This window comes from Lepus europaeus, chromosome 7, assembly GCF_033115175.1.
Source record: "Lepus europaeus isolate LE1 chromosome 7, mLepTim1.pri, whole genome shotgun sequence".
In the NCBI taxonomy this organism is placed as follows: domain Eukaryota; kingdom Metazoa; phylum Chordata; class Mammalia; order Lagomorpha; family Leporidae; genus Lepus; species Lepus europaeus.
The window spans coordinates 127,464,176-127,471,155 of NC_084833.1; the positions used below are offsets into that span (position 1 = coordinate 127,464,176).

The 6,980-nt window shown below is 44.6% G+C and overlaps 1 pseudogene; it reads right to left on the minus strand.

Annotated features, from left to right (window-relative positions):
• Positions 1 to 209: 209 nt before the first annotated feature.
• LOC133764015 (palmitoyltransferase ZDHHC5-like) lies at positions 210 to 5,419 on the minus strand (annotated as a pseudogene).
• Between the last annotated feature and the right edge of the window lie 1,561 nt (positions 5,420 to 6,980).

The following is a 6,980-nucleotide window of genomic DNA, read 5'->3' on the forward strand; positions in this document are numbered from 1 at the left end:
CACATTTGTCAACAGGGTAAGTAGGGCACAGAAGGCGTGAAGATATTTGTGGCCTCATGGTGCTGGCTCCAGCTGTTGACACACAAAGAATGGGTGACAGTCAGGAGTTTGAGCTAGCCCTACCTCTGCCTGGCCAGCACTTCAGTACACATGGACCAAATCTGCATCTGGAGTGCCTGCGAGGCCAGGGGATACATGGGGACCTACAGTCAGAGGAAGTCTGAAGCACAAGCTTCAAGGTTGGAGAGTTGCCATAGCAACAACACTTTCAAGGGTTGATGTGACAGGGACAGCCCTGGGAAGGTGAGCTGATCTCCTGACCCCATGTCTTTCCCTTTATGCTCCTCTGACCTACAACATCGTGGAAGAGGTGTGACAGTGTGAAGCTGCCAGATGAGATTCTGGTTAATGTAGGCAGGTTGTGGGTCCTAGTGCCAACAGTATCTGCAATGTTGGATGCTGGCCAATGTAGTCACCCCAGTGCGTGATCTGAATGAGGGTTTGACAGAGGGAGAGTGAGGCATGGGATTTGCAAGGCAGACTGGTGAGCAAGTGAAGCAATCTGACATCTTACCTGGGAATACTAGAGAACTGGAGGAGAGATTTGCAGGCTAGAAACAGAGCAAAGAGACAGCAAAATAATACATCCTTGTTGCCCCTTCCCCAAGACACACAATTGACCTTTTCTTAAATGAGAATTGATGGCAGTAGTGATGTTGGAAATTGTGTGTGAAGGGCCCAATGTGGCTAATTTTCTGTTTGGCTTTCCTGCAAAAGGTATAGCAAATGATATCTACTTAAAACATACACATAGTTTGAGGCTTGACTGAGAGTTCTTGCAAAATATAAGTACACCTTGTGAACTTCAAAGATTCTAACTGTGTGTCCCCTCATTGGGGATTTGGAGTTCTGTAATTGGAGCTGGACTTTGTCACTGGCTGTGCACACTGTTGTCTCTACTAGAGTCCACGGCCACTCTTATGGCATTTACCCTGGTTGGACATTTCCTCAGATTCCCAGCTAAAAGGCACCAAACATGAATGCCTTTAGCTAAAGAGTGAAATCTATCTGATTGTGATTGGATACATTTTTATTGTAGAATTTCTACCGGAAATCACCTTCATCAAAGCCTGCTTTGTTCTGACTTTATCATACACAGTGATGGAGCAAGGACAAAAAGCCTTGGATCCATGTTGACCTCTTACATAGCAACAAGCAGGCCCCTGTTTTTCTGCCTTGCCAATACAGCTCCACCCTACTTTAACCAGGCTTGTCCTGCCTTGACTTTTGGACACGTTACTATCAGAAGACTTCTGCTATCAGCCCGAGATCTCTCTCACTCCTCTCAATCTATCTCCCTATATCTCAGCAGCTCAGCCTCACAGTCCAGCCTCAGCCCGAACCTCTTCCAGCTCACACTGTTTTCTCAAAGGACCCTGAAATCTAGACCAAACTCTCCCTCTTTCTCATCAGCCCAGCATTAGCTCACAGCTCCAAGCCCTTTCAGATCACTTTGTTCTATATAAACCACTGTTCTGTAAGGCAGGGGGTCTTCTCACTGCTGTATGTTCACTGGCAACTCTTTCCCATGCACTCACCCATGCATTGTCCTATATGGGGTCTAGAACACTCTAGGGAGGGATACAGGAGACATCAAGTCTCTGCAGCTGCATGTGTTGATTGGGCTTATAAGCTCAGAGTATAGGAACTCAAGTGTGGCCCACTGGATACAATCTGATAGCACAGTAGTAGTAAAAATGGTAAAATAGTATTCATTGAGTCATTGTATGCTAGACATGGCTAGTAGTGATTTAAAATGTGTTGTCCCATTTCATTTCTGCTTAAGCTCTAGATACTATTATTGTCATCATTTTCCAGGTGAAGAAGAATGGAGATTACCCAAGATGCTATATTGCTAAGCAGTGGCAAAGCCAGCATTCAAACCTGGAAGCATTTCTTAATGATGATGGTTACTTTTTGGTTGGATTTGTCAGAGTCTGGTTGATTATACATACTGTATATACTGTCTACACACTTCAGAAGGTTTTGCTTAAAAAAAGATTTATTTATCTTATTTGAAAGTCAGAGAGAAATACACACACTTCAGAAGGTTTTTCTTAAAAAAATATTTATTTATCTTATTTGAAAGGCAGAGGAAGAGAGAGAGAGAGAGAGAGAGAGAGAGAGAGAGAGATTCAATCCACTGGCTCACTCCTCAAATGGCTGCAATGGCCAGAGCTGGGCTGATCCAAATCCAGGAGTTTCTTCTGGGTCTCCCTCTTGGTTATAGGAGCTCAAGCATTTAGACCATCCTTCACAGCCTTCCCAGGCATATCAGCAAGGAGCTGGACCACAAGTGAAGCAGCTGAGACCCAAATCAAAGCCCATAGGGATGCCAAAGCTTCAGGAGATGGCTTTACCTCCTATGCTACAGCCCAAGATTAAGACTTTCAAAAGTCCTTATATATTGCCTAAGTTACAGAGAGGCAAAGGCAGTTAGCAAGGTCTTCCATCTGCTGATTGACTCCCAGATGAATGGCTAGAGCTATGCCAATCTGAAACCAGGAGCCAGGAGCTTCTTTTGGGTCGCCTACACAAGTGCAGAGCCCCAAGGATTTGGACCAACTTCTACTGCTTTCCCAGGCCACAGCAGAGAGCTGGATCTGAAGCAGAGCAGCTGGGACTTGAACCAGCACCCAATACAGGATACTGGCATGGCAGGCAGTAGCTTTACCTGTTAAGACACAATGCCAGACCCAAATGTTCTTAAATGCAGGTTTTTGACTAATTTTGACAAAAATTTCCAGAGCTCTGAGGGGAAAAAAACTTTTTAAAATAAAGCACTAAGAGGCTGGTGCTGTGTCACAGTGGGTTAATGCCATGGCCTGAACTTCTGGCATCCCATATGGGCACCAGTTTGAGACCTGGCTGCTCTACTTCCTATCCAGCTCTTTGGTATGGCCTGAGAAATCAGTAGAAGATGGCCCAAGTCCTTGCGTCCCTGCACCTGCATGGGAGACCTGTAAGAAGGTCCTGACTCCTGGCTTCAGATCGGCCCAGCTCTGGCCATTGCGGCCAGTTAGGGAGTGAACCATCAGATGGAAGACCTCTCTCTCTCTCTCTCTGCCTCTCCTCTCTCTGTGTAACTCTGACTTTCAAATAAATAAATAAATCTTTTTAAAAAAGCACTAAAATTCTAAAATAGAGCAATCAAGAATTAGTTATGTAATACTGAAAAAATAAAACAAATTTATGGATTTATGTTTTTATTTAAAATATTGTTGGTTCTGTATTTGAATGTTTCATCTAAGTTCTGAAATATATCTGTACTTTCTATTGTTTATTAAGCTTTGATATACTTTTGTATATATATATATGTGGAGTGTTCACATTTTCCCCTAATTAATTCCTCTAAAATGTAAAACTTTTAGGAGGATTTTTGGTTTCTTATGACATTGTGATTGTGTGAGTTCAGTAAGAATTTGTACTCATGATATTATGTTATAATTGAGAACATTAGCATATCACAAATTAAGCACAGAACACATGGCTTCAAGTGTTCCTAGACTTTCAGTGAGTGAATAGAGGTTGTCACTTCTTAGTAGGCCTCCCAAACATCAAAACATTAGATACTGAAGTTAAAAAAGAAAATATAAGGGGCTGACACTGCAGCAAAGCAGGTAAAGATGCCACTTGTGATGCCAGCATCCCATTTGGATACCAGTTCAAGTCCTGTCTGTTCACTTCTGGTCCAGCTCCCTGATAATGCCCCTGGGAAAGCAGTGGAATATGGTCCAAATCCTGTACCCATGTGGGACACCCAGAAGAAGCCCCTTGCTCCTGGCTTCAGATTGGCACATCCCTGATCATTGTAACCAATTGGAGAGTGATTTAACAGTTAGAATACCCCTCTCTCTTTCTCCATAAGTCTGTCTTCAAATAAATAAAAATCTGTAAAAAAGAAAATATAATTCCTTCTTGGATTGGATTTTTAGCTTGGAGAGATTCTGAATCATAGCCTTCATAAGACAGGCTTCCATTGCATGTCTGGTTGGCCAGGCTCTTATAGGAGGTGGAAGTGGTGCCCTCTGAATGAATGGACTGCAACTGGTCCAGCACAAAACCTGTTCTCTGGGATGACTTGAGGCTGGAGGAATGAGAGTCACTGGAAAGTGGATTGAAGTGAAAGCTTTTGCCAAAGGTGGGAGAACAGAAGCTCTCTGGTTCCAAGCTGGGCTCTGAGTGGTAACTGGGATGATGGCTGCTCTCTGCATTTGAGGATGGGTTCCTTTAAACTGCACCATAACAAACTTGGCACTGGAGAATGAGGCAGGGCAGCTGATGTACTGCTGCTACTATAACCTGGCCAATACTTGTACATGGTTTGTGTGGGAGGGCTGTCCTTGCCCAAAAGTCTGCTTTCTCCATTAGTAGCCAGGCTAAGGTGTGTTTGCAGTCCCACGTAACTGCTCAGGTCTGGCGTAGGAGGAAGCTGGGGTTTGGCATTTGCAGACTGGCTCTCTGTTATTTCCAAGCTTCTCTTAGACTTAGTTCTCCTGAGCTCTCCCTGGATGCCATTATCCATGATCATTATAGTAATCTGATATCTGACACTTCTGGCTGAAGGAAGGGAGGACCAATTACAATTGGCTTCTTTTTTTGGTCTTCCCAAATATCTGGGTGCTGAGGAATTGCAAATTACATGGCCAACATTGTTACAGCAGCCAATGGTGAAGGGGTTCACACCTCCCCAGAATTTACCCATAACCTGTTCATTGGCTGTGCGTCCTCAGGCCACCAGTGCCAAATGAAATCCTGTGAGGCCAGCTACAGGGATGAAGAATAGGCCAGCCACACACATCACTGCCATTGTGACAGCTGTGCAGACCCCTGAGAGTTCCTCTATGTGGTAGAGGACATAAAGGAGGCCAAGGCAAATAAACCCTTAGAGTGGGCTGTCAAGGAAAGGAGGGAGAGGAAGAAATAACGGCAGTTCCAGCGACCAATACAGTTGTTCACCCAGGGGCAGGGATGATCAAATTCCTCCACACAATTATCACAGACACTGTGTGGGAACGCCGAGGATAGTAGAAGTGGCTGGTGGCACACCCTTTCATCAGCACCTGGATGCCCTTGATCTCCCCTGCTTTGCAGAGAGGAGCTTGAAAATCTTCCTTGTCCTCATCTTCCTCAGCTAAGGGGAAAAAGCCTGGGTCCATGAAGGTGGCCCTACTGAAATTGGCCAGAACAAAGGGAAACATAAGTGCATTGTAGATGGGCACTGCAGGTGACACATTCAGGCTTAGTCATGGACACGTACAAGCAAAGAAGAGTGTGGTAGCTCCCTCTAAGAAGATAGTGGCTGCTGAGGCCAGGACACATTTCTGGGTTTGAATCTCTTTCCAGACTCTGCGGGCATGTTGGAGCTCTGAAGGGAGATCTGCCCTGCTGCATAGCCCAGGCCCACACAACGGCAGAATGGACAAGACAGTGGGATAAGGGAACCAACAGAGAAGAGTACAGAAAAAAAAAAAAAACAGGGAAACCAAAAATTTAGAATTATCATCCTTCCCCCACCCAAACAAAACTGAAGGTCAAAATATCTCAAATGAAGGAAAGAGTATGGGATGGGGAAAGGTGATTGCAAATGATGGATAACCACTTCCCCCAGAACAAAGCAGAAGAGGAGATTAAGAAACACAACTTGGGGGCTGGTGCTGTGGTGTAGCAGGTAAAGCCACTGCTTGTAGTGCCAGAATCCCATATAGACACTGGTTTGAGTCCTGGTCACCTCACTTCTGATCCAGCTCTCTGCTATGGCCTGGGAAAGCAGTACAAGATGGCCCAAGTCCTTGGGCCCCTGCACCCGCATGGGATACCTGGAAGAAGCTCTTGGCTCCTGGCTTCAGATTGGCACAACTCCAGCCATTGTAACCAATTGGGGAGTGAACCAATAGATGAAAGACCTCTCTCTCTCTCTCTCCCTTTCTCTCTCTCTCTCTCTCTCTCTCTCTGCCTCTCCTCTCTCTGTGTAACTTTGACTTTCAAATAAATAAATAAATCTTAAAAAAAAAGAAACACAACTTTAACAGCTTAGAAATTGGAGACAAACAGTAGGTTGCACACATGCAAATGGCTGCAGTTAGAGAACATGGACAGTCAGACATATCATGGTACCTCTCATGGACAGAGGCAGGTCTTCAAAAAAAAGGGAAAATATTAAGGCAGGGCAGAAAATTCTGAGCAAGGAAAAATTCCTGAGGAGATACTATATTACCTCCACAACTACCACACTTCCACAAAATGTGAGCAGCACCTAAAAGAGGTGTGTACTGTGCATTTCTATCCATGAAGGAACCTGCAGCCCCTTCCAGCTTGAAAGAAGAGCTGTTTTTTATTGTAGTCCTTATAAGTTTTAGTCAGTCTTCTCAATGCCACCACTCCCACACCTTGACTTGACCAGGGTTTGTAGTCTGCAATAGTTGTTCAATGTTATTTTTCTCTTGATGGCTAATGCTGGACTATAGCTGTTACAAGTTGAGTGGTAAATACTTTTCTTTGAAGAAGAGAGAAAACACAGAGAGAGAAAGCTTGTCTGTCTTCAATCTCTTCTTGCTATTCCCAAGCCCTTCAAGGGCCCCATTTCCTATAGAGTTCATGCAAAACTGAAGGAAAACTTAAAATCCTTAAAGCCATTTCTTCCCGATAAGCAGAATAAGATAGGAAATACTTTAAAAAATAGCTTGAGATGAAAGCACAGTTCCACAGATGTCCCTGTCTCCAGGTTAGTCAATGTATCTGGTCTTTCTTCTTGGGCTTTCCAGACACAGAGTTCAACTGGGTTTGGTGCCTCACCCTTGGAGTGGTGCCCATCACCACCACCGTCATTGTCACTGTAACCTTCTGGCAGTGCTGTGACCCCAGGTTAGGCACACCCAGCACAGAAGCCTAATGCTGCTTCTCAGCCCCTCCTTTTATAT